Source organism: Schistocerca nitens, chromosome 4 (assembly GCF_023898315.1).
Source record: "Schistocerca nitens isolate TAMUIC-IGC-003100 chromosome 4, iqSchNite1.1, whole genome shotgun sequence".
NCBI classification, from domain to species: Eukaryota; Metazoa; Arthropoda; class Insecta; order Orthoptera; family Acrididae; genus Schistocerca; species Schistocerca nitens.
In genome coordinates this window covers 875,778,601-875,803,265 of record NC_064617.1, presented here as the reverse complement: position 1 = coordinate 875,803,265, position 24,665 = coordinate 875,778,601, and the positions used below count along the sequence as shown (strand labels likewise).

The window sequence follows — 24,665 nt, the reverse complement described above, 5'->3', positions numbered from 1 at the left end:
TATACTGACTTTTTGATCACCTGATATATAAAACGTAGATTAGTTACAAACTAAGGGCGTGCACACACCTTAGTCAACATGTACAGGTCACTACAGATATTCGGATTTATGTTATCGGATTTAGGTTATGACATATTGGATATGACCGCCATCCTTGAAGATGTGGCACAGACGAATAGCGAAATTCTGCCTGACCCGCTGAAGTGTAAGAACATCGATGCTGTCGATGACCTCCTGAATGGCTGTTTTCACCTGAGCAATGGTTTTGGGGTTATTGCTGTACACCTTAGTCTTTAATACAGCTCCACAAAAATGAGTCGCATGTGTTCAGATCCGGAGAATATGGCGGCCAATCGATGCTACTGGCCTCTGGATACCCCAGAGCCAGAATGCGGTCCCCAAAAGCTCCTACAGGACATCAAAGACTCTCCTCCTTCGATGGAGTCGAGCTCAGTCTTACATGAACCCCATCTTGTTGAAATCAGGGTCACTTTGGATAATTGGGATGAAATTATCTTCGTTCGGCAGTCACCGCGCCATCGAGGAATATCGCACCGGTTATTCTGTGACTGGACATTGCACACCACACAGTCAGCCGTTGAGGGTGAAGAGACTTCTCGATCACGAAATGCGGATTCTCAGTCTCCTAAATGCGCAAATTTTGCTTACTGACGAACCTATCCAAATGAAAGTGGACTTCTTCTCTAAATCAAGCCATATTCACATTAAAGTCCTGTTCGTCAATTCTGTGGACAATAGTGTTGGTGAAACACAACTACTATTCCATGGCCCTGGGGCTTAATAGCTAATGGGTTTGAATTTCCTATGGAAATAGATGCAGGTCTTCAGCAACAATTTGTCGCAATGAATCCCGCTTCATTCCCACTTGTTGTGCAGATCGTCTGATCGATTTTCTGGGGCTGGTTTGAAACACAGCGCGTGCCTTCTCGGTGTTTTCAGTGTTTTCACCCTTTTTTGGACGACCGAACAGTCATCCCGAATAGTGCCCCTTCTCTCAAACTTGCGAATCAAATTTTTTGTTGTTAGCACACTTGGACCGGTTGTTTTCAGCTTGAACTGGGTCGCAAACTTCCTTGAACCGCAGCTGGGCTGTTACTGCTCGCATAGTAGGCCTTCTCAAGCGCTATGCGCTCAGGCACGCTGTACCGTGACAGTTTCACGTGCAAATGGCCGTCAACAACAAGGTGCGTGTGCATGAGCATACTAATTCCCATCATACCCCGCGGCCAACAGTGCAGTTTGAACGTCCTAAAGCAAAGAGTTCAGAAGTTATAGCGATTTTATTTCAAATAGTTCAATAATTGTCACCCTGCGAATATACCTTCAACAACTGGTTTAATACCAAATTTTTCAGATAACAATGTTCAAAATGGTTCAAATGGCTCTGAGCACTATGGGACTCAACTGCTGAGGTCATAAGTCCCCTAGAACTTAGAACTACTTAAACCTAACTAACCTAAGGACAACACACACATCCATGCCCGAGGCAGGATTCGAACCTGCGACCGTAGCGGTCGCGCGGTTCCAGACTGTAGCACCAGAACCGCTCGGCCACCAGCGGCCGGCAACAATGTTCGCCTATGTAATATGGAGCAGGATGAAGCATAGTTAGTTAAGAACAGTTTTAAATTAGAAAAAGAAAGAAATCCGAAACATTTTTATCACTGGTGATGAGAAATGATAATTTCGGGGACAAAAGCACGGCGCATTGATAAACGCAAGCTGCTGCGAAGATTTTCGCCACTAATACTCGATCGAAACCTTGATTTATTCGTTTCATTATGGAGAAAACTCTTTCACACACATAAGTAGAACAGAACATGGACGTAACTCTCGCAGTTTCGTGATAAAGGCGTGGAAATTCTTGCTGCGGAAAGTTTTTGTAGATTTTTTTTTACTTCGTACTGCAAAGAACTTGTCATTCAAGCGTGTATTATACTACAGGTCGATCAGTTCCATCTGTAGATGATTCGGAGCATTTTCAACTGATGCTGAAATGGCAGTGCAAAGCAACGTATGAAAGGGGAGACACTCGTAAAAATCGTGCTCGAAATTGATCCTTAATTTTTACGATTACTAATATGTGTTCTTGAAGTGCAGCACTTTCGTGGATCAAAGCAACAGTAGGGAAATGTGCATGTGTTTTCAGATGATAATTGGCTCTTCCAAACAGCAAGTTCCTATTCAAAAACATTTACTTTCTTTAACATGTCAGAAACCAAATTATTTCACCTTGCAAAGTGAGGTTCAGGCTGTTCATGTGAGATGTAATGTGCACGAAAAACGCAATGTCTGGTATCCAGCAAGGATCTTCTAATCTCTGTTCACTCTTTTCTCACTTAAGTAATAACTGTACTACGGTCACACCTGTCTTAGTCCGTTTCGAATGCAGTTAAGTCCAAATGTACTCTGTTAGACGCACTGTGTTATCGACACCTCATATGTGTGTCACTGCTTAAACTGTGCCTTTGAGATCTGTTGCTTCATCCAACCCAAAAGAGAAAGCAGGAAATCGTTAGCCTTATTTATTAACTGCCTGTATACATCGCCGGCCGTAACACTTATACGTCGTTTCACTGTTTGTTTGGAAAGGCCGATTTCTTGAAACCTGCTAACGTTCGTGGGACACAGAAGTTCTGTAGCATCAATGAGACAGGTTTTTTCCAAGCTCCCCTTCGGAAAACGGTTTCACGGGTCCTGATATTCGTAATGCATTCTGGAAAATCGAAAACAGTAGGTAGGACAGTAAAATGGATACGAATGTAATACAAGAAACAAAGAATTCAAGAAGTGTCAATCATTATGACTCACATTTAAAAGCTGTTGGTGTGTCCAGACAAGTCAAGTGCTTACACGCCCACTACACTTACGCTAACCACAGGTGCGCAGCTCTTAACATCAACCTCTACTGCTTCTGACACACTCGTGAAACATTAAATTTGATGTTGAGACCTCAAAGTTTCAATTTACCGTTCTGTTGACGTCTGGGTCAGCAGCGACTAACCGCAGTCGAAGGAGAACTAGCAAGCAGGTCAGCAGAGACCAGCCCACAGCTACCATTCTCGTATAATGATTTAGGATAAGACACACGAATTTTGTGCATTTAGAACGTCCTTGGTGACTATACCCAGCGAAAGTATTTTTTTCTGCGCAGATGCTAAAATTCAACGACTGTTCACTTGCTATCTGTTTTAACAGTCACGATCTGAGCATGATGTCTTTACCTTGTCAATGGACGGCGTCTCCTGACTCGCGGCGAATTCCTTCAAAGCGTTCGAACGCTCCAGGCTTCAGTTCTGAAACACAAATACATATGCACTTAAAGGAGGTCATTAAAATTGTAAACATATCGTTAAAGGGTAAAATTCATGACCTGAAATTCTTTAAAACTACACCTAGAGATATGTAAAAGAGAGAGGCGCCAGTACACTCAAATGGATACGGTAAAGGAAAAGCACCGCGTAATTGGCCGATTGGTCCTTCTACTGCGCTAAGACGAGTACTTTGCACAGCCCGGACTTTACAGCTGCCGTATATAGTGTACACGATAAAACCATGGTTATACAGAAGCAACACATTGCCATTTTTGTTTTTCAAACACCAGCTGAGACCGTCTGTTAATATTACATTTACCTAACGCTTGAGAATGTCCTACACGTTACACAAGTCACAGCGACAAAATATCTTTAACACGAAACACGCTACATACACGAGAGTGACTCTGCAGCCGTACCACAGTAAAAGGTAAAAGTTGTTCGCTAAATACCGACAGAGCACTTCACCAACAAGCCATTTTATCTCCGAGAAGCGACCTGATCTAGTCATGGTGGAAGTCTTAATGTTTCTGCGAGGTTCAACAGCCGTAATGTATCTTATAAATAGCATCTTAGCCATCAGCTGTTTATTTGTCCTATTAGTGATGTACCGGTTTCGGTTATTAACCGTCATACAGGATGTAAGGTACAACAGATGTGTTGCTTTTAACTAATATGTTGCACCCTACATCCTGCATGACTGTTAATAACCGAAACATCCTAATGGGACAAATAAACAGCTGATGGTTAAGATGCATTTTATAAAATAGAGGAAGCCGTTTTCTTGGTAACACTGTATTTACTTTTTACATAGCAGAAATGACCCACTTCCGCCACAGTGCAATTTTACTTCGTCATAAATGTAGCAATGCTGAATGAGGTGGTGGGGTGATAGGGACGGTTAGTGACTTCATGGTGGCCATCTTCCATTGGCGCACCAGCACCAGCCCCAGCCGCCGCTACATATTGCGCCATGGATATAATACGTCGAACGGCTCACTGATTTTGTCTGCTGCCACGTGGTTACAAAAAATAAAAAATAAAAAATTCACGTCTTTCGCTGAAATACATATTCACAACAGGCATATATAACGCGTTATTTGCCAAAAAACTAAATTCTTCTGCAGTCTTCAGGGTCTTTAACCTGTGAAACTGATTGTACATAAATGCAGAGTTTTACAGACAGACAACCTCGATGAGTGCTAGGACAGATTATCTCCGAATTTTAGAAGTTTTCAAACTGAATGAATGGACACACTGCAGTGGAGTATGCGCAGATTATGGTATATCTCTAACAGTAAAACTGTGTACCGGACCGGATTTGTCTGACACTAAGTTTCGTATGAGAGCACACTACACCACAAAGTGAAAAATCAACCTGAAAATAATTCCCAGGCTGTGGCCGAGCCATATCTCCACCATGCCCTTCCTTCCAGGAGTGCCGGTGTCGCAAGGTATGCAGGAGAACTTCTGACAAGTTTGGAAGGTAGGAGACAAGCTTCTGGCGGAAGTAAACCTTGAAGGCGGTTCGTGAGTAGTGCTCTGACAGTTCCGCGCAAGGCAAAGGTCGTAGGTTTGAGTCCCGGTCGGGCACAAAGATTTAATGGTAGAATCCACTTTTGGATACGACCCACTCAGTGCTGTACGTTATGGCCCCAGGTACCCTGGTGGATCCTTGTAGACTACTAATCGATGACAGATAATCTCTCGTGGCTCTTCAAAATAACACTCATTCGCGAAACAGTTTCACAGCCTAGATGGTTAAACTATTAGCTGATATGCTGAAGGGTATGGGTTCGAATCCCGTAGGGTGCCATTGTTTTTGTTAAAACCGTTATAGAACTGACTGAGATCATTTTTTTTTTCAGCTGGTTAGTGTAAATATATTTCCTTGTAATTTCTAATCTTTTGCCGAGTTACTTTAATCACCTTATTTGCTCTCATTTTTTCTTCCGTTTAATAATTTGGAGTCATTTCCAGTTTGATTTTAATTATTTTTATTAATCTATTGTAATATTTACGAGTTTAAAAATATCCATCTATCAATTACAAAACGAAGAAGAAATAAGCTATTTATATTTGCAGTGCAATGGTAGCAAAACTGTATTTTCAATTATAAGATTTACATTTTATTGGATGGGAATCGTCACAGAAACATTTAAAACATTACTACTTCTCGAACCACGAAGAAAATATAAAACACTAACCACAATCTTATTTTTTCTTTAATAAGTTCCAAGCGAAGCACACTTCATTAACGTTACCAAATACAGTTATTTCCATTACATAACTTTTATCCAGGCCAAGCATACTGTATCATTTTACTAAATACTGGGGCATCATCACAGTCCAATTAACAATTGAAAGGATTTGGTTGCATCTTGACGTTTGTTTTGAAGCAAATTCACGCGCGCTCAAGGTTTTTTTTTTATTATGAGACCAAATAAAGTTCATAAGATACTTAAAACAACGGTGCAAAGGAGTGGAGATGAAAAAAATTATTCATTGTTAAACCAATTAAAAATTATTATCACAAACATTTCGATAAGTACTTTTTTTAAACACATGGTTCTCGACAAGAATGGAATCGGTAATCTTCAACTTACCAGCTAAGTAAGTCAACCGCAAGGCTACGGCGTCGTTTCGAAAACCAATGTTGTTTTCAAGGCTCTAGTCTAGTGCGTCACGAGAAATACTTTTTCGTCGATTACTCGCAAACGAGGGCCTAGCAGGGTGAACGGCTACAGGGTGTGTGACACCTGGAACCCTAATCTACAGCATCTTACAGATGGCTAAAAAAAAGTTCGAGATTGGCAACTTCCGTCGTCACTGTTTTTATAGTACGATGTGAAGAGGCAAAACCGGTAACAACGTACTCTTAAATGGATGTAGGCTGAAAATCTGGTGACCGCATATTCTACATACATACTCCGCAAGCCACCGTACAGTGCATGGCGGAGGGTACCTTGTACCACTAATAGTCTTATCATTCCCTTTCCTGTTCTACTCAGAAATGGAGCGAGAGAAAAAAGATCGTCTATGTGCCTCTGTACGAGCCCTAATTTCTTTTAACTTGTATTCGTGGTCCTCACGTGAAATGTATGCTGCGGCAGTACAATCATTCTGCAATCAAAAAGTATAGGTTCTCTCGATTTCCTCGATATTTATTTAGCGTATGGGTAACTTCAAGCCACACAAGAAAACATTCTTTCTTTAACAACACATTTACAGATATTTAACACACAGAAATGTCAGTCATGATTATAAATTGTTTAAATTTACAATATTTACATAGCAGAGGTGGTCATTGGATTATGTCTAATTGCTGAACATATGCAACTGGTGCCTTAGTTGCTAACATGAACTCTTCTGGATCACCATGAAATAATCGATTTGGGCACGTACGTTCTGCACCACAGTCACAGCTGGGCGATGTTGATAATTCCCGGCCGCACATCGAGCCAGAACATCTTCCGCTATTTGTCCTTATTCTGTTCACTGCAGACCAGATCTTGCGATGCTCTCTAAACCCTGCTGGTATTTTCGAGAGGTAGAACCTCTTCAGCTGTTCTGAGTTAGCAGTTTTCTGCTATATTTCGATGCATCTGTCTGATGTTGTTGCTCCGTTGTCCACCGCCTTGTAGAGGTGGGTCACGAGAGCGAAGTGTCGTCTTACTGAGTACAGGAATGTCCACATGTATATGGAGGTAAGGCTCACCAGGTACTTTTGTACAGGTCCGCGAAAAGAACGTCGTATTCCCTCCGGGGGTTCCCGTTTGTGGTCACGGCCCGTAATACTGGCGTGCTGATCGAACATACCGCTAACAAATCCAACAGTGCGCCTCTGAAATGTTTCGTTGTCTTCGTTTAATGGGACTTAACTGACATCGCAAACACTCGAGCAGTAGTCAAGAATCGATAGCAGAAGTGTTACACACACGGTTGTCTTTATGTATCAGCTAATTCTCGCAATAAAACTTAATCTACCACTTGCCTTCCCGACAACCAACTTTAAAGCGCTCGTTTCAATTCATATTCCCTTGCAACATTACGTCTACATATTTCATCGACGGGACTGTGTCGACCAATACTGTGTTTGAACATTGCCGGATTGTTTTTCCCACTCATCTGCATAAACGTATATTTTCCTACATTTATGGAAAGCCATAATTCATCACACACAGTAAATAATGTGTCCGAGTTACAGGGCATCCTCCTACGGTCATTCAATGATAACACTTTCGCGTGCACTACAGTATCATCAGCGAATGGCCGCAGATTATACAGATTGACAATTATTGAACTATGTGAAATAAAATCGTCAAACGTCTGAACCGTTTGCGTTAGGACGTTCAAACTGTACGGCTGGCAATGGGGCATGATGCGAATCAGTATGCGCTGTACGGTTTGGTTCAGCGACGAAGACCACTTTCATTTGGACGGGTTCCGTCAATAAACAAAACTGGCGCAGTTGGGGGACTGAGAATAAGCATTTTGCGATCGCGAAGTCTCTTCACCCTCGACGGGTGACTGTGTGGTGTGCAGTGTTCAGTCAAGGAATAATCAGTGCGATGTTCCTTGAAGGCACGGTGACTACCGAACAGTACATGAAGGTTTTGGAACATGATTTCATTCCCATTATCCAAAGTGACCCTGATTTCGACAAGAAGCGGTTCGTGCAACACGTAGCTCGACACCGTCGAAGCAGGAGAGCGTTTGATGTCCTGGAGGAGCACTCTGGGGACCACATTCTGGCTCTGGGGGTACCCAGAGGCCACTGGCATTGGCCTCGATTAGCCGCCATGTTCTCAGGATCCAAACAGATGCGACTCCTTTTTGTGGGGCTATATTAGAGACAAGGTGTACAGCAAAACTATTTCTGAGCTGAAAACAGCCATTCAGGAAGTCGTCGACAGCATCTATGTCCCGACAGTTCAGTGGGTCAGGCAGAATTTCGCTATTCGTCTGCGCCACTTAATCGTCCATGATGGTAGGCATAGCGAACATGTCATAACCTAAATCCGAGTATTTGTAGTGACGTTTACATGTTGACTAAAGTGTGTGCGCGGTGTAATTTGTAACTTGTTTAAGTTTTTTTCCCTATAGTTCAAAAATTGTCATCCTGTAGGTCACCCTAAACGCGAGATCATTCCCGTATATAGAAAACAAAGGTGGTCCTATCACACTTCACTGGGGCAATCCTGACAATACCCTGGTCTCTAATGTACACTCGCCGTCGAGCAAAACGCACTGACTGCTACTACTTGAGAAGTCCGGGTCAGTCACATACCTGGGAACCTATTCCGTATGCTCGGACCTTAGCTGGCACTTTGCAGTGGGGCACTATGGCAAACTCTCTTTGCAAATCTCTTAATATGAAATCTGCCTTTTCGTCTTGACCCATAGTTCACAGCATGTCATGCGACAAAAGGACAAGCTGAGTACCGTACGAGCAATGCTTTCGAAATCCGTGCTGAGCTGTGGACGGAAGCTTTTCAGTGTCAAGGAAATTTGCTATATTCGAACTTGGAATATACTCACGAATTCTGCAGGGAACAGACGTTAAGAATATTAAGATCCGTTCTTTTAACCTTCTCATATTATTACAAAAAAATGGTTGCTTCAAATGGCTCTGAGCACTATGGGACTTAACATCTGAGGTCATCAGTCCCCTAGAACTTAGAAATACTTAAACCTAACTAACCTAAGGACAACACACACATCCATGCCCGAGGCAGGATTCGAACCTGCGACCGTAGCGGTCGCGCGGTTCCAGATTGAAGCGCCTAGAACCGCTCGGCCACACCGGTCGGCACAAGAGAGAAATTGGTGGCGGGCCGCATCAAATCAGTCAGAAGGCAGATGACTCAAAAAAACTTACGTACAGGAGACACACGCGCTTTTTGCCAGTCGTTTGGAAGTTTGCGCTGGGCGAGAGATTCACGATATATGCAAGCGGAGTATGGGGCCAATGCGGCATTGTACTCCGAACTGGTATTCCATCCGGACCTGTCGTTTTCGTCTCGTTCACCTGCCACTCTACTCCATGTCGGCGTCTGTGCGGCTGCCCGTGGGCCGGCCTTTGTTGAACTCGGGACTCCTCTTATGCTCTGTCTCGCCTTGCTGTAGTGCGGCCTATGGGAGGTATGCGCGGCATCCGCGGCAGGTCGGTCGCTTCCTGCTGGCCGCGGCTGCTGGCGGAAGTAAGAGCAGAGAGAGAGAGAGAGAGAGAGAGAGAGAGAGAGAGAGAGGCGGGGCCCGCGCCGCTTTCTAGCGCCTCCTTTCCTTTCAGAGACGCCACACGCCGCAGCCGTCTGTATTCACCAGAAGACCCCCTGCTCGCTGGCTGCCGCCTGATTCTTTTCACGTCTACGCTGATACCGCCGCCCGTTCAGACTTCTCCGAGCGCAAAAAAAAAAGGACCGATGCTCCGCACAGAACACCGGCGACCCCGTTTTCTGCGCCTAAACGCTTTCAGATCCGCGCTGACGCAGGCGGCTGCACGCACACGCACACACACACACACACACACACACACACACACACACCTGCGCGCGCCGCGTGCACTTATGGCGTCTGCTGACAAATTTATCACAGCCTGTCCGCCGTGCGAGCTCAAACGTGCGCTACTTCTTGTAACTAGAAGAGGCTATACGCCATCTGCTTTATTTATATACTATCCGTACTGCTACATGTGAATACAAACATTATCCAACTTTTGAAATGAACAGTAGCCCTCGCACGCCCGATACTTTAAAGAATTCTACTCCAATGTATGAAACACTTCCGAACGTCTGACTACTTTACAGACAAGTTAATGTCTTACATATTTCTCGTTAAGCATATAGACTGAAGAGCAAAAGTATCGTGTAGGGCCTAGCAAGCACGCAGAAGCACCGCAACATAACGTGACATGGACACGAAAATGTGTGAAGTAGCGCTGGAGGGAACTGACACCATGAATCTAGCAGGGCTGCCCATAAATCCGTAAAAGTACGAGGAGGCGGAGATCTCTTCTGAACAGCACGTTGCAAGGCATTACAGATATGCTAAATGATGTTCATGTCTGGGGAGTTGGGTGCCCATCTCAATTGTTTACACTCAGAAGAGTGTTGTTCCCCGAGCCAGTCTGTAGTAATTCTGGACGTGTGGTGTGTCGCATTGTCCTGTTGTAACCGTCCAAGACCGTCGGGATGCGCAATGGACATGAATGGATGCAGCTCATCAGCCAGGATGCTTACATACGTGTCACCTGTGACAGTCGTATCTAGACGTATAAGGAGTACCATATCACTCCAACTGCACTCTCCCCACACCATTACAGAGCCCCCACCAGCTTGAACAGTCCCTGCTGACATGCAGGGTCTATGGATACATGAGGTTGCCTCCATACCTGTACACGTCCATCCACTCGAGACAATTTGAAAAGATACTTGTCTGACCAGGCAACATGTTTCCAGTCATCAACAGTTCAATGTCGTTGATTACGGGCCCAGACGAGGCGTAAAGCTTCGTGTCGTGCACTCAGCTAGGGTACAGGACTAAGCCCACATCGCTGATGTTTCATTGAATGGTTCGCACGGTGACACTTGTTGATGGCCTAGCACTGAAATCCGCAGCAATTTGCGGAAGGGTTGCATTTCTGTCACGTCGAACGATTCTCTTCAGTCGTCGTTGAGCCCGTTCTTGCATGATCTTTTTCCCGGCCGCAGCGATGTCGGATATATGATTCTTTATCGGATTCCTCATATTCACGGTACACTCGTGAATTGATCCTACGGGAAAAACCCCACTTTATCGCTTCCTCGGAGACGCTGTGTCCCACCGCACGTGCACTGACTATAACACCATGTTGAAACTCATTTAAAGATTGATAACCTGGCATTGTAGCAGGAGTAGCCGATCTAACAACTGCGCCAGACACTTGTCATATACAGGCGTTGCCGACCTCAGCCCCGTATTCTGCCTGTTTACATATCTCTGTATTTGAATATGCATGCCTATACCAGTTTCTTTGGCGCTTCAGTGTAGAACATTCATGGCTGAAGACGCAACACCTTATCTATGTTGGTTATATTAATTTCGTATTATTCACACACAGACCAAGCAAAAGTTAAGAGAATGAAATTAAGTTTAAGGTTTGTTGCAAGCCGCCAAGTACTGTCAGTGCCAAAGACTGGGTCACTCTACTCCGGGTAATTTGCGCTCAGCTTTGTGCAAAAAGTAGTTTTTCCACGTATCTCAATTTTTCTGACGTCATATCTCCTGAACTGTGTGACTTACAATGACAGAATTTTGCAGGCCCGTTTAATGCTACATGTGGATACTGTCTTCAAAATGGGCTGCGAATAGAGTTGGTAGTGAATAAGTAATAAATTAAAACGCCTGGTGATGTTTTACTGCAGCGGCAAAATAGCGAGGAAGTTATTTCCTCTCATTATTTCTTGGGGTGTCAGCGGACAAAAGTTTCGAAATGGTTTTAAATTATATTTCAAAGCTGTTGGGAGTTCTCTACGTGCTCTCTTTTTCAGATACTGGGCGGTTATAGTAAAGACAATATGCGCGTCATGAGTTCCGTTGCCTCACGACATACCAGTTGCTTAAGTATGAAAACGGAATTTCCCCAATAGATGGTGCTACCCGTCAGAGTAGGGCCCTTGAGACCGCGTCTGCAGCGCCATCTGCTTCCTGTAACGGCTGACGACGAATGTCAACACACAGTAACCCAAGTTCCATACACTGATATCTATTTCAAACCAGTGAACATGTCGAGTTTTGTGCCTACGAACTACGATTTGCGGACAGCATTGGTTTTCTGGTATGATTTGAAGAAAACTGCTGCAGAATCGCATCGAATGCTTATCGAAGATTTCGGCGAACATGCTCTCGGGAAAACGCAGTGTTTGGTCTGGTTCAAAAAATTCAAAAGTGGTGACTTTGACGTAAGAAATGACGATCGCGAGAAACCACTGAAAAAGTTCGAAGACAACGAATTGCAGGCCTTAATGGATGAAGGTCATACTCAAACTCAACAGGAACTCGCGGAACAACTGAATGTGACGCAGAAAGTCGTTTCTCTTAGATTGAAAGCTATGGGAAAGATGCAGAAAGTGGTAAAATGGGTTCCGCATGAACTGAATGAAAGACAGCAAGCAAATCGAAAGACCACTTGAGAGATGCTGCTCGCCAGATACAAAAGAAACTCGTTTCTTCGTCGAATAGTGACAGGTGATGAAAAATGGATATATTCTGAGAATCACGGGTGAATCCAGGCAAACCATCCACATAGACTGCAAGGCCAAATCGCTTTTGAAAGAAGACAATACTCTGTGTTTGGTGGGATTAGAAGGGTGTCATGTATTATGAGCTGCTAAAACCTGGTGAAACCGTTAACACTGATCGCTACCAACAGCAAATGATTGATTTAAATCGAACATTACGTGAAGAACGACCGGAATGTTGGAAAAGGCAAGACAAAGTCATATTGATCCGTGATAACGCCCTGTAACACACAGGGAAACAGGTCAGGCGAACGATCGAGGCGTTCGGTTGTGAAACACTAGGGTCTGCGCCTTATTCTGCAGACTTGGCTCCGTCCGATTATCATCTATTTGAGTCACTGGGACGCGCTCTCGCTGAAGAACGCTTCAATTGGTATGAAAATGTACGAAAATGGTTCGCTGACTGGTTCGGTTCAAAAGAATTTATTTATTTATTTTTTTTTTTTTTTCGTGGCATTCAAAGCCTGCCGGAGAGGTGGGAGAAACGTATAAACAGCAATGGAGATTATTTTGAACAAAATATTGTTTATCAGTATCAAACAACAGACGTGTAATTATTGCAACCAGATTCCGGTTTCATACTTCCACACCTGGTACACACAGTTTCAGAATACAATACTCGACTTAATGTGTTGACTCTGAAGTAAGATTGTATCTCTTAATGACTGGATTACGTCCGCTACTGACAAGGGAAACTCCCATCGCTCCTCCCTCAAAAAAATAAGGTGGCCCATTAGATAACCCGTCAAAATGAACACAAAAATGGTTCAAATGGCTCTGAGCACTATGGGACTTAACATATGTCTGTCCCGTTTCGATATTTCAGACTGTTTATGAGATAGCGGGGATTTACGAGTATTTCATTCTGGCTTTTTCAATGGCGCATGCGTCGCTCAGTACGCGCTGGCAACTACGGGTCCCTCCCACTAAAACGGCAGATAACTCGGACGGCGAACCCAAGCGGTAACGTATACGGTTAAAAAATGGGCATTCCGTAAGGAACTGGTGGACAGTTAAAACTTGGGCGCAATGTGCACAAAGTGGTGGAGGGGCGCCACAGAACAAATGGTGATGGCTAAAAAGACGGAGACCAACACGCAGCCAAGTTAAAATGACCTCCTCGCGGCGAGAGGGCGGAGGGGAGGTCGTCCAAGCCGCTTGGAGAGGATTAATAGCCTGGAGCTCATTCCCGTGAAGTGACGACCAATGGCGATGCCACCACCTGGTGACGAACGGGAACACCGATATCATCGCAGGGAATAGAGGAACTAGCGGGCTGAGGTACGAGGACTTCAGCCTTGGCAGCAGCTTCAGCAGCATCGTTACTTGGCAGACCGACATGAACAGGAACCCACAGAAACATCACAGTGAGTCCATCAAGAGAGAGAGCAAGTGACAGTGTTCCTGGATCCGTTGCACTAGCGCACAGTGGCTTTGAAGGGCGCTAAGAGAGTCTGAGCAGAGGACACAACTGAAAATTCTGTGTCGCCGGATGTTCTCCGTGGCCTGATTCAGGGAAAAAGAGCTCTGCTGTAAATACTGCGCAGTGTGCCGGAAGCCGACACCGGGAAACCTCGGCGCCAATGACGAAGGCACACCCGAGAACACGGTCAGTCCGAGAGCCATCAGTGTACACAAAGGTACTATCGCGAAGTTCCGTGCGAAGGTTGTGAAACTGAGGGCGACAGAGCGAGGCTGGAGTAGTATCCTCACGAAGCGAATGAAGGCCAAGGTGAACACGGGTCGTCGCACGAAGCCAAGGTGGTGAAGGGTTCACACCCAGAGTAGTGGTGCAGTGTAGGTACTCGTATGTGTTCCGCAGAGGTCGCGCAAGTAAAATCAGGCAGATAAGAGCTCGCGCAGGGGCCTGTACGCAGCCAGTTGCCACGATGCGAGACGTTTACACGATATTCAGAGTGGTACCCCGTGTACTCTGCACCACACACTAAAAAAATGTGTGTGAAATTTTATGGGACTTAAGTGCTAAGGTCATCAGTCCCTAAGCTTACACACTACTTAACCTAAATCCTCCTAAGGACAGCCGGCCGGTGTGGCCGAGCGGTTCTGGGCGCCTCAGTCTGGAACCGCGCGACCGCTACGCTCGCGGGTTCGAATTCTGCCTCGGGCATGGATGTGTGTGATGTCCTTAGGTTAATTAGGTTTGAGTAGTTCTAAGTTCTAGGGGACTGATGACCTCAGAAGTGAAGTCCCATAGTTCTCAGAACCATTTGAACCATTTATCCTAAGGACAAACACACACACCCATGCCCGAGGGAGGACTCGAACCTCCACCGGGACCAGCCGCACAGTCCATGACTGCAGCGCCCTAGACCGCTCGGCTAATCCCGCGCGGCACACCACGCACTGTGCGGCATCTTGTCGAGTGCAGACGCAGAGGCAGAGGCGGGCGCTGTGTGGTCGCGCAGGCCTCGCCTGAGGGCGACAGCGCGAACAGCACACAGTGGAGAGGAGAGCGGGCGGTGAGCGGTTATAAGGCGTCGCCTCGGCCGGGTCAAGGCCGCAGCCCAGGGCAGTGAATGGGGGGCCCAGCCAGCTAAAGGCCAGGCCACTGTGCCGCCGCGGGCGTCGACCTGCGCTCCGGCTAGGTGCGCCGCACCACGCAGGTATGTCGCCGTCCCTGCGGTAGGTGGCGGAGGATGCTCCACACACTCCCACTCTCGCTCTGCCTCAGCACCCCGCCACTTAGTGACTATTTCCTAGAAGGGGAGACCACGACGGTGAGGTCACAGATTCGCTTCGAACTTTGTACACCTTTAGTAGGCCATTAAAACAACATAACAATTCTGTCAGAGACAGCAATGGACTTGGAAGAGCAGTTGAACGGAATGGACAGTGTCTTGAAAGGTGGATATCAGATGAACCTCAACAAAAGCAAAACGTGGATAATGGAATGTAGTCGAATTAAGTCGGGTGATGCTGAGGGAATTAGATTAGGAAATGACACACTTAAAGTAGTAAAGGAGTTTTGCTATTTGGGGAGCAAAATAACTGATGATGGTCGAAGTAGAGAGGATATGAAATGTAGACTGGCAATGGGAAGGAAAGCGTTTCTGAAGAAGAGAAATTTGTTAACATCGAGTATAGATTTAAGTGTGAGGAAGTCATTTCTGAAAGTATTTGTATGGAGTGTAGCCATGTATGGAAGTGAAACATGGACGATAAATAGTTTGGACAAGAAGAGAATATAAGCTTTCGAAATGTTGTGCTACAGAAGAATGCTGAAGATTAGATGGGTAGATCACATAACTAATGAGGAGGTATTGAACAGAATTGGGGAGAAGAGGAGCTTGTGGCACAACTTGACAAGAAGAAGGGACCAGCTGGTAGGACATGTTCTGAGGCATTAACGGATCACAAATTTAGTATTGGAGGGCAGTGTGGAGGGTAGAAATCGTAGAGGGAGACTAAGAGATGAATACACTACGCAGATTCAGTAGGATGTAGGCTGCAGTACGTACTGGGAGATGAAGAAGCTTGCACAGGTTAGAGTAGCATGGAGAGCTGCATCAAACCAGTCTCAGGACTGAAGACCACAACAACAACAACAACAACAACAAGAATGTGCAAATACTAAGGTGCACTACTCTGGCAATTCCGGGAGAACGGCAGCAGAAGTATTACGCGCATATTATGCACCTGATTTATCTGCGCGCAGGTGCTGGGCGTTTGAGTCCATGGTGGTGAAATGGTTAGCGTTCGCGCTACGTCAGACGAACTTTGTAATATTATTGGATTCCAGATACTTTGCATATGAGATATTATTCATAAAAGAAAAGGACATCCAACGAGCTGCAGTTCGTAAAAATGCTAAGCATCACAGCGCGAGAGTAAAGAGAACAAATATTTTTTTTAATGTACGCCTATACCAAGACGCGCGTCCAGCATTTAAATACTCCAAATAAACACTTTGACCCGCTGGGCGCAGATATTTAAAATTATTGCCGCAGCGCTTGATAGCAAGAAGCTGCGACACAGAAGAAAGAACCAAATATCTTTTGTTAAGAAATATTCTAGAGAGTTCATTATCCCTGGTACTTTTGGTCGCCGACATGTTAAGACTTACTACTCAGCATTACTACAAGTTGTATTTTTATTGCCGGCCGCTGGTGGCCGAGCGGTTCTGGCGCTACAGTCTGGAACCGCGCGACCGCTACGGTCGCAGGTTCGAATCCTGCCTCGGGCATGGATGTGTGTGTTGTCCTTAGGTTAGTTAGGTTTAAGTAGTTCTAAGTTCTAGGGGACTTATGACCTCAGCAGTTGAGTCCCATAGTGCTCAGAGCCATTTGAACTATTTTTGTATTTTTATTTTGTGTAAAAACTGCGTGAAACGACGAACAAACATTTCTGTAACTCGGGTGTGAATACAATGTACTTACGCACACGCGAAGACATTTAATTTTAAGAAGGAACGGACTGACAAAGCAGCGGTTATTGGACTGCGCCATTTACAAAAGAAATATCAGATGTAAGTCATGCATTTATTGTATATTTGCCAATGTCTAGTTGTTTAAAGCCAATTTGTTCAAAATATATTAATATTTTACGAAGCAGTGATTTTCTTATTCTTTTCTCTCACTAACCAAAAATGATGTTCAAATTGTATATGAGCTTTCTTACAGGTTCGCTCTTTATCGCGGTGTCTCGATTGTATTTGGGAGACCACTACTGTGTTCAACTTCCGATCTGTTAATCTTTCTCTTACGAAATTCCACTAATTTGCTTTCATTTCCATTTTTATATTCAAATAGGTCCCTTAGGAATTTTCATCGAAGATTCTAATTGCGTGAAGGCAATCCGGAAAAAGGTCAATTATTCGCGTAATCAATCCGTACGTCTCTTGAACACAATCGGGAATCGACGCATCGTTGATGAATTAATAATCTCTCTCTCTCTCTCTCTCTCTCTCTCTCTCTCTCTCTCTCTCTCTCTCTCTCTCTTTTAAAGTCGTACTAAAAAACGGCCACACAGGTTAACCGTAAGTACGCAATCTGGTGTTAGGTTGCATTTTGTCAGTAAATATTACCAACCAACAGTTACAGCATCACTATTATTATTTACTACTACTTCTTATACAGAATAACCAAGTTCCTAACACCAGAACTTGTATGACTGCAGTCAACCTCGTAGGTGGGGCGACCACAGCTATGAATACTCATCTTGGGTATTAATAACCGCTTGAGCTTCATTTTGGTCCTTCATTACTGTACCACTACCGGTATAGTTTTTAATCCATGACATACCGTCTTTTAGCCGTGTTTTGTATTAACGGGCAACGAATGTTGCGAAAAAAGATTCCGAGCTTTTCCGCTCTAATGTTTTAATCATATGTCATCTGAAAATGTGGCTTTAGCGCCACGAAACCGGTAGTGGTACAGTTATAAAGGACCAAAATGCAGCTGACGCGGTTATCAATGCCCAAGACGAACCTGTATTAGGCATGGCGAAATCTCCAAACAAATAAAAGTCACTTGTTTATTTTGTCACTACGCGTTTCGATGGATCACAGCATCATCTACAGATCGAGAATTGTTTATTTACATGGCTGGTCATGGCGAAGAATACACAAGTTCTTTCACAGTCGCAGACCAACGGAAGTGTAGTTAATTTGTCTTTTGCTAATGATACAAACTGTTTATTTAGGAAAGGCACTTCACGGGTCTTTCTAAGAAAGTCATGAATTTCTGACAGAGAACTTTTGTTACAGGGACGGTAGAGTTGTGAAACGTCTGCACACTGTTGCGTGATGTATGTCTTCTCCACTCCACTTTACATTTTCCCTGTCACTTGGGAGACGATGTGCATGTTAGAGATATGTTTGTTTACGTTGGATACAGAGATAAAAGACTGAATTGTTTTGAACTGAAATATGTTTACCTTTTTTAAATATATGAATGGGCTGCACCAGAATATTGATATCTGCACAACTCAGTTAGTATATTAGGAAGTTATACAGACTTTTTTTGTGAATATGAATGTTCTGCAGAATGGGGTACAGAAATAATGATTAATATTTTCTTTTCGTTTAAAACAAAATGTGAATGGGTTGTACGTGAATGTTAGAAATGCGCACATTTCAATTATTAATTTCTTGTACATAAAAAGATTAAAAAAGATCATGCATATGCATTGCAGCTTGAACTTATTGAAGGATGAATGGCGGTGGTTCATCAATTGTTGTGCATTGAAACTGTATTTTGTTTTGTTTTAGGGCGCAAGAATAACTAGGTTCATACGCGGCCATGTCAGAACGGTAGAACACGACGACAAAGAGAGGAGTTAAAAACGACTACACGTTAATCCCTATCGACGGAAGAGAAGGCAGCTACAGGGATGAACAGTAAAACGCGATCGACGGCCCACGCGTCGTTCGCTGAAACGGTCGATAACTCTGACGGCGAACACAAATGAGAACGTAAATGGTTAAAAAAAAGGTCATTGCGTCAGGAAACGGCGGACTGTCAAAGGTCGAGGGCAATGAGCACAAAGTGGTAGGGGAGTACCACGTAACAAATGGCGATGGCTAAAAACACAGAGCCATTGAAACTGTACATTATGAGAATCGTTTAAGTACTTTGTCATAGCTTTCGCAAAAGGTGGTTGAGCCTGTTGCACTATTGTCGTTGAGTAGATGTTCCCCAAGTTTCTTCCTGTGTATACAGATTTCTAGTTCTTCATATAGAGACACTGCGTGTCCTTTGTTCAGAGTATGTAGTAGTAGTAGTACAAGGTTGCTTCTTTCATTGTCACATAGGTGTCCTGTATATTTTATATCGGAGGTTATTGCAGACTTGTGTGGTGTGTTGCATCGGAAGGCGTTGATGTGCTCTTTGAATCTGGTGCCAAAGTTACCTGTCTGACCTATATACTGATGGTTCAAATGGCTCTGAGCACTATGGGACTCAACTGCTGAGGTCATTAGTCCCCTAGAACTTAGAACTAGTTAAACCTAACTAACCTAAGGACATCACAAACATCCATGCCCAAGGCAGGATTCGAACCTGCGACCGTAGCGGTCTTGCGGTTCCAGACTGCAGCGCCTTTAACCGCACGGCCACTTCGGCCGGCCCCTATATACTGAGCTGAGCATTTACTACGTAAGTTTTTATATATGCCAGAGGATGAAACTTTATCTTGACTGCTTTTTAAGTTATGAGTGAGTTTTTGACTAATTTTATTGTTTGTTTGGAATGTAACTCTTATTTTGTGTCACTTAAAAGATATTGCAGTTTTTTTTGGGAGATGGACTGAGGAAGGGGATGCATGTTGTTAGTGTGTTTTCAAGGTTCTTGGTGGTTATTTTGTTCATTTATTAAAACTAAAATTGTCTATTAGTTTGGTTTTATACCCGTTAGCTACATATATTTGTTTTATGATTTTTATTTCATTCTGAAGACTCACATCACTCAGTGGGACTTTTAGAGCTCTTTGGATTATTGAGCGGTAAGCTGGTAGCTGGTGCGTGTTGGGATGGCGGAAGGAAGCATGAAACACCTCTTTATTTATTTCCTGTATTATTCACAAAATGGCGAAGTGCCTAGTGGATGATGGAAATATTTCCCTTACAACAGGCACATCTGATGAAAGAAGAATTAAGGCATTTGGGCACTTCACAGTAATTACTAGTTGTATTTAGACAGATTCGGTATGAGACATTTGTCGATTGTGGCATTCATTCTGCGAACATTTATAAAGCACGTGTGGTCACTCTGGTGTTTATTATTGAGATCAGGGGGTGTCACTGCAGCCTCAGTAGGCCAGGATTGAAAATGAACCTATAAGGCTCGGAACTTGTCCCCTACAATAAATACTGCAACTGCTGACAGAACCGTTAGTAAACGCTTCACGGAATTTATTAAAGTTGCTGAAGTTTAGAAAATGTTTGCAGTTATGTTTAAAATTTGTTGGAAGTCGCCAAGTGCTCTCATTTCGAAATATTGGACGAGTGCAGTTCCGGTAACTTGTATGCCGAAGTTAGGCTATTACACTACGTCAAGCCATATACAAAGTTTCTTAATTTAATACTCGATTTACAGCGTTAAGTCTTTACTGTAAGGGTAAACCTCTTATGAGTGAGTAGATCATTTACAGCATTTTAAATTTTTGAATTCGGCCAATAATTACATGAAAAATAATGAAAATCAAATTTCTGTTATCCACTGGAGCCTTTAGATAGGGAACCTGCAACTGCGACCGTGCACCATCAGCCATGAATGAAACGGGGCAGGCGTTTAATAATACAAAGAGGGAAAAAAAAGAAAAAAAAGCAACACCCCTCACGACTAAATCATTCTATTTGTAAGTGAGATGACAGATCACAGTTAAGGGTGTCCCAACTAGCGCATCAATACACAGTGTACCCCCTTCTTGCGACAACGCAGGCAAGTATAGTTGCATGCAAACGATTACAAACGTGCCGAATAGCATCTTCGGATAGGTTGTCCCAAGCATCTTGCGCCTTCCGTTGCCAACTCGGCAACGGGTGTTGCTGGCCCTGGTGAACGATTAGGTTTCCGCTTCGTAATGTCCCGTACGTGCTCAGTTGGTGAGAGCTGGCCAGCGAAGTTTTAGTAGTCCACGATGGCACGTGGCGTCACAGCAGACGTGTGTGGACGTGTTATGTTCTGCTGAAAAAGCACATCATCTCCCTCGCGAAGATATGGCAGCAGCACGAGGAGTACAGCCTGTGCAATGTAGCGGCCACTGGATAATTTACCTGGCAGAAACACTAAGTGTGACCACAAATTCTAACAGACGGCCCCTGCATACTATGAAGCACGGTATAGGACCCATGGGTCACAAGTGAGTGGATTCTGTAATAGGCACCTCACCAGGCCTGAATCATACACATACAACACTCGAATACAGACGGAACCTACTCTCAATCGCTGAATACGACTCTCCAATCCACACTTCCACGGCACCAGAGTATCCTAGCTTGCTGGTGTCGTGGTGTCAGTGGTAGTCTGGCCAGAGGCACACGTGAACGTAATCCTGCTGCAAACCGATGGTTAGTAATGGTCCCTGATCACACAGAAGGTGCGACATGTGTTCAGATTTCGTCCCTGGATGATGTTCTATCAGCCCCGTTGCTCGGACAATGCGTCAATCGTGACGCGCGTGTACACTACGCAGACGTCCAAAGCCTGGTCTGCACGTATGGGAATGTTCCACAGACCACTGTTAAAAGCAGCGACCACACCAACGATACATCGTGCCCGCCATGTGCAATAAACCATCGATATATCCATCCAGCTTCGCGAAGTCTAATAATGCGACCCAGTTCAAAGGTGTAAAACTTTTCAACAAGAGGATGATGATGATGATGAGTTGATGAGGCGCTCAACCACGCAGACATCTGCGCTCGTACAAAGCTCCAATTTGTACACAGTCCAATTTGTACACAGTCCAATTTGTACACAGTCCAATTTGTACACAGTCCAATTTGTACACAGTCCAATTTGTACACAGTCCAATTTGTACACAGTCCAATTTGTACACAGTCCAATTTGTACACAGTCCAATTTGTACACAGTCCAATTTGTACACAGTCCAATTTGTACACAGTCCAATTTGTACACAGTCCAATTTGTACACAGTCCAATTTGTACACAGTCCAATTTGTACACAGTCCAATTTGTACACAGTCCAATTTGTACACAGTCCAATTTGTACACAGTCCAATTTGTACACAGTCCAATTTGTACACAGTCCAATCTAGCCACGAATGAGGTGATGGGGATGAAAAGATGAGGACACCACAAACACCCAGTTCCTGGGCAGAGAAAATCCCCAATCTGACCGGGTACCGAACCCTAGAATGAAGGTGTTACTGATAAGTCGCATATATGTACAGTATTTAATAATCACTTTCTGAATATAGCAGGTGAACTAAATAGAAACCTAGTCCCAACAGGGATACAGGTTGGCTGGCAGCTTTTCTAGGAGCTCTTTGCGGTGTGGGGGAGTAGCCATGTATGTGAAAAACGGTATCCCATTTGAGTCAATTGATGTTTCAAAGTACTGCACTGAAAAGGTGTTTGAATGTTGTGCAGGTGTGGTTAAATTTAGTGGAGCTAAACTTCTTACTGTTGTTATTTATAGATCCCCAGACTCCGATTTCACAACATTTTTGCTAAAGCTAGAGGAGGTTCTTGGCTCACTTTATAGGAAATACAAAAAGTTGGTTATATGTGGTGACTTCAATATTAATTGTATAAGTGATTGTGCAAGGAAAAGGATGCTGGTAGACCTCCTTAATTCATATAATCTTATGCAAACCGTATTCTTTCCAACGAGAGTGCAAGGGAACAGTAGAACAACCATAGACAATTTTTTTTTGTTCATTCGTCATTATTAGAAGGGCATTCTGTTAGCAAAAAGGTGAATGGCCTTTCAGATCATGATGCACAAATTTTACCTCTAAAAGATTTTTGTGCTGCAACACATGTTAAATATAGTTACCAACTTTTTAGGAAAGCTGATCCAGTTGCTGTACAGACTTTTGTAAACCTTATCAAGGAACAAGAGTGGCAAGATGTTTATAGTGCTGATACAGTAGACGATAAATATAATGCTTTCCTCAAGACTTTTCTCGTGCTCTTTGAAAGTTGCTTTCCGTTAGAACGTTCAAAACAGGGTACTAGCACAAACAGGCAGCCTGGGTGGCTGACTAAAGGGATAAGAATATCTTGTAGAACAAAGTGGCAATTATATCAAAACGTCAGAAACAGTCACAATCTAAATGCAGCAGCCCATTACAAACAGTATTGTAAGGTGCTTAAAAATGTTATTAGGAAGGCAAAAAGTATGTGGTATGCAGATAGAATAGCTAAGTCTCAGGATAAAATTAAAACCATATGGTCAGTCGTAAAGGAAGTGGCTGGTCTGCAGAGACAGGTCGAGAATATAGAATCAGTGCGTAGTGGGGATGTCCGTGTTACTGATAAGTCGCATATATGTACAGTACTTAATAATCACTTTCTGAATATAGCAGGTGAACTAAATAGAAACCTAGCCCCAACAGGGAACCATATAGCACTCTTAGAAAAAAGTGTTCCGAGACTGTTACCTGAAATGCTCCTCCATGATACTGACAAGAGGGAGATTGAGTTAATAATTAAATCACTAAAGACCAAGAACTCTCATGGATATGACGGGGTATCTAGCAGAATACTGAAGTATTGTTCCACGTATGTTAGCTCAGTACTTAGCCATATCTGTAACTTTTCCTTTAGGAGTGGTCGGTTTCCTGACCGATTAAAGTACTCGGTAGTGAAGCCACTTTATAAAAAGGGAGACAGGGATAATGTTGACAATTATAGACCTATTTCTATGCCATCGGTGTTTGCCAAAGTTATCGAGAGGGTTGTATATACAAGGTTACTGCAGCATTTAAATTCACATAATTTGCTGTCAAATGTACAGTTTGGTTTTAGAAATGGCTTAACAACTGAAAATGCTATAGTCTCTTTTCTCTGTGAGGTTTTGGACGGATTAAATAAAAGGTTGCGAACGTTAGGTGTTTTCTTTGATTTAACGAAGGCTTTTGACTGTGTTGACCACAAAATATTACTGCAGAAGTTGGAACATTATGGAGTAAGGGGAGTAGCTTACAATTGGTTCGCCTCCTACTTTAAGAACAGAAAGCAGAAGGTAATCCTCCGCAATATTGAGAGTGGTAATGATGTTCAGTCCCAATGGGGCACTGTTAAATGGGGCGTTCCCCAGGGGTCGGTGCTGGGGCCACTGCTGTTTCTTGTTTATATAAATGATATGCCTTCTAGCATTACAGGTGATTCAAAAATATTTCTGTTTGCTGATGGCACCACCTTGGTAGTGAAGGATCTTGTGTGTAATACTGAAACATTATCAAATAATGTAGTTCATGATATAAGTTCGTGGCTTGTTGAAAATAATTTGATGCTAAATCACAGTAAGATTCAGTTTTTACAGTTTCTAACTCACAATTCAACAAGAACTGACATTTTAATCAGACAGAATGGGCATGTTATAAGCGAGACGGAACAGT

General features: G+C 43.7%; 1 long non-coding RNA gene across 1 annotated transcript in view; it reads right to left on the bottom strand.

The window, feature by feature from the left end:
* The window catches only part of LOC126253373 (uncharacterized), a 677,982-nt gene that overhangs the window by 241,507 nt on the left and 411,810 nt on the right, over positions 1-24,665 (bottom strand). The window contains exon 2 of the long non-coding RNA XR_007545948.1: positions 3,246-3,317. This is a non-coding gene — a long non-coding RNA (uncharacterized LOC126253373). The remainder of the gene's footprint in view (positions 1-3,245; positions 3,318-24,665) is intronic.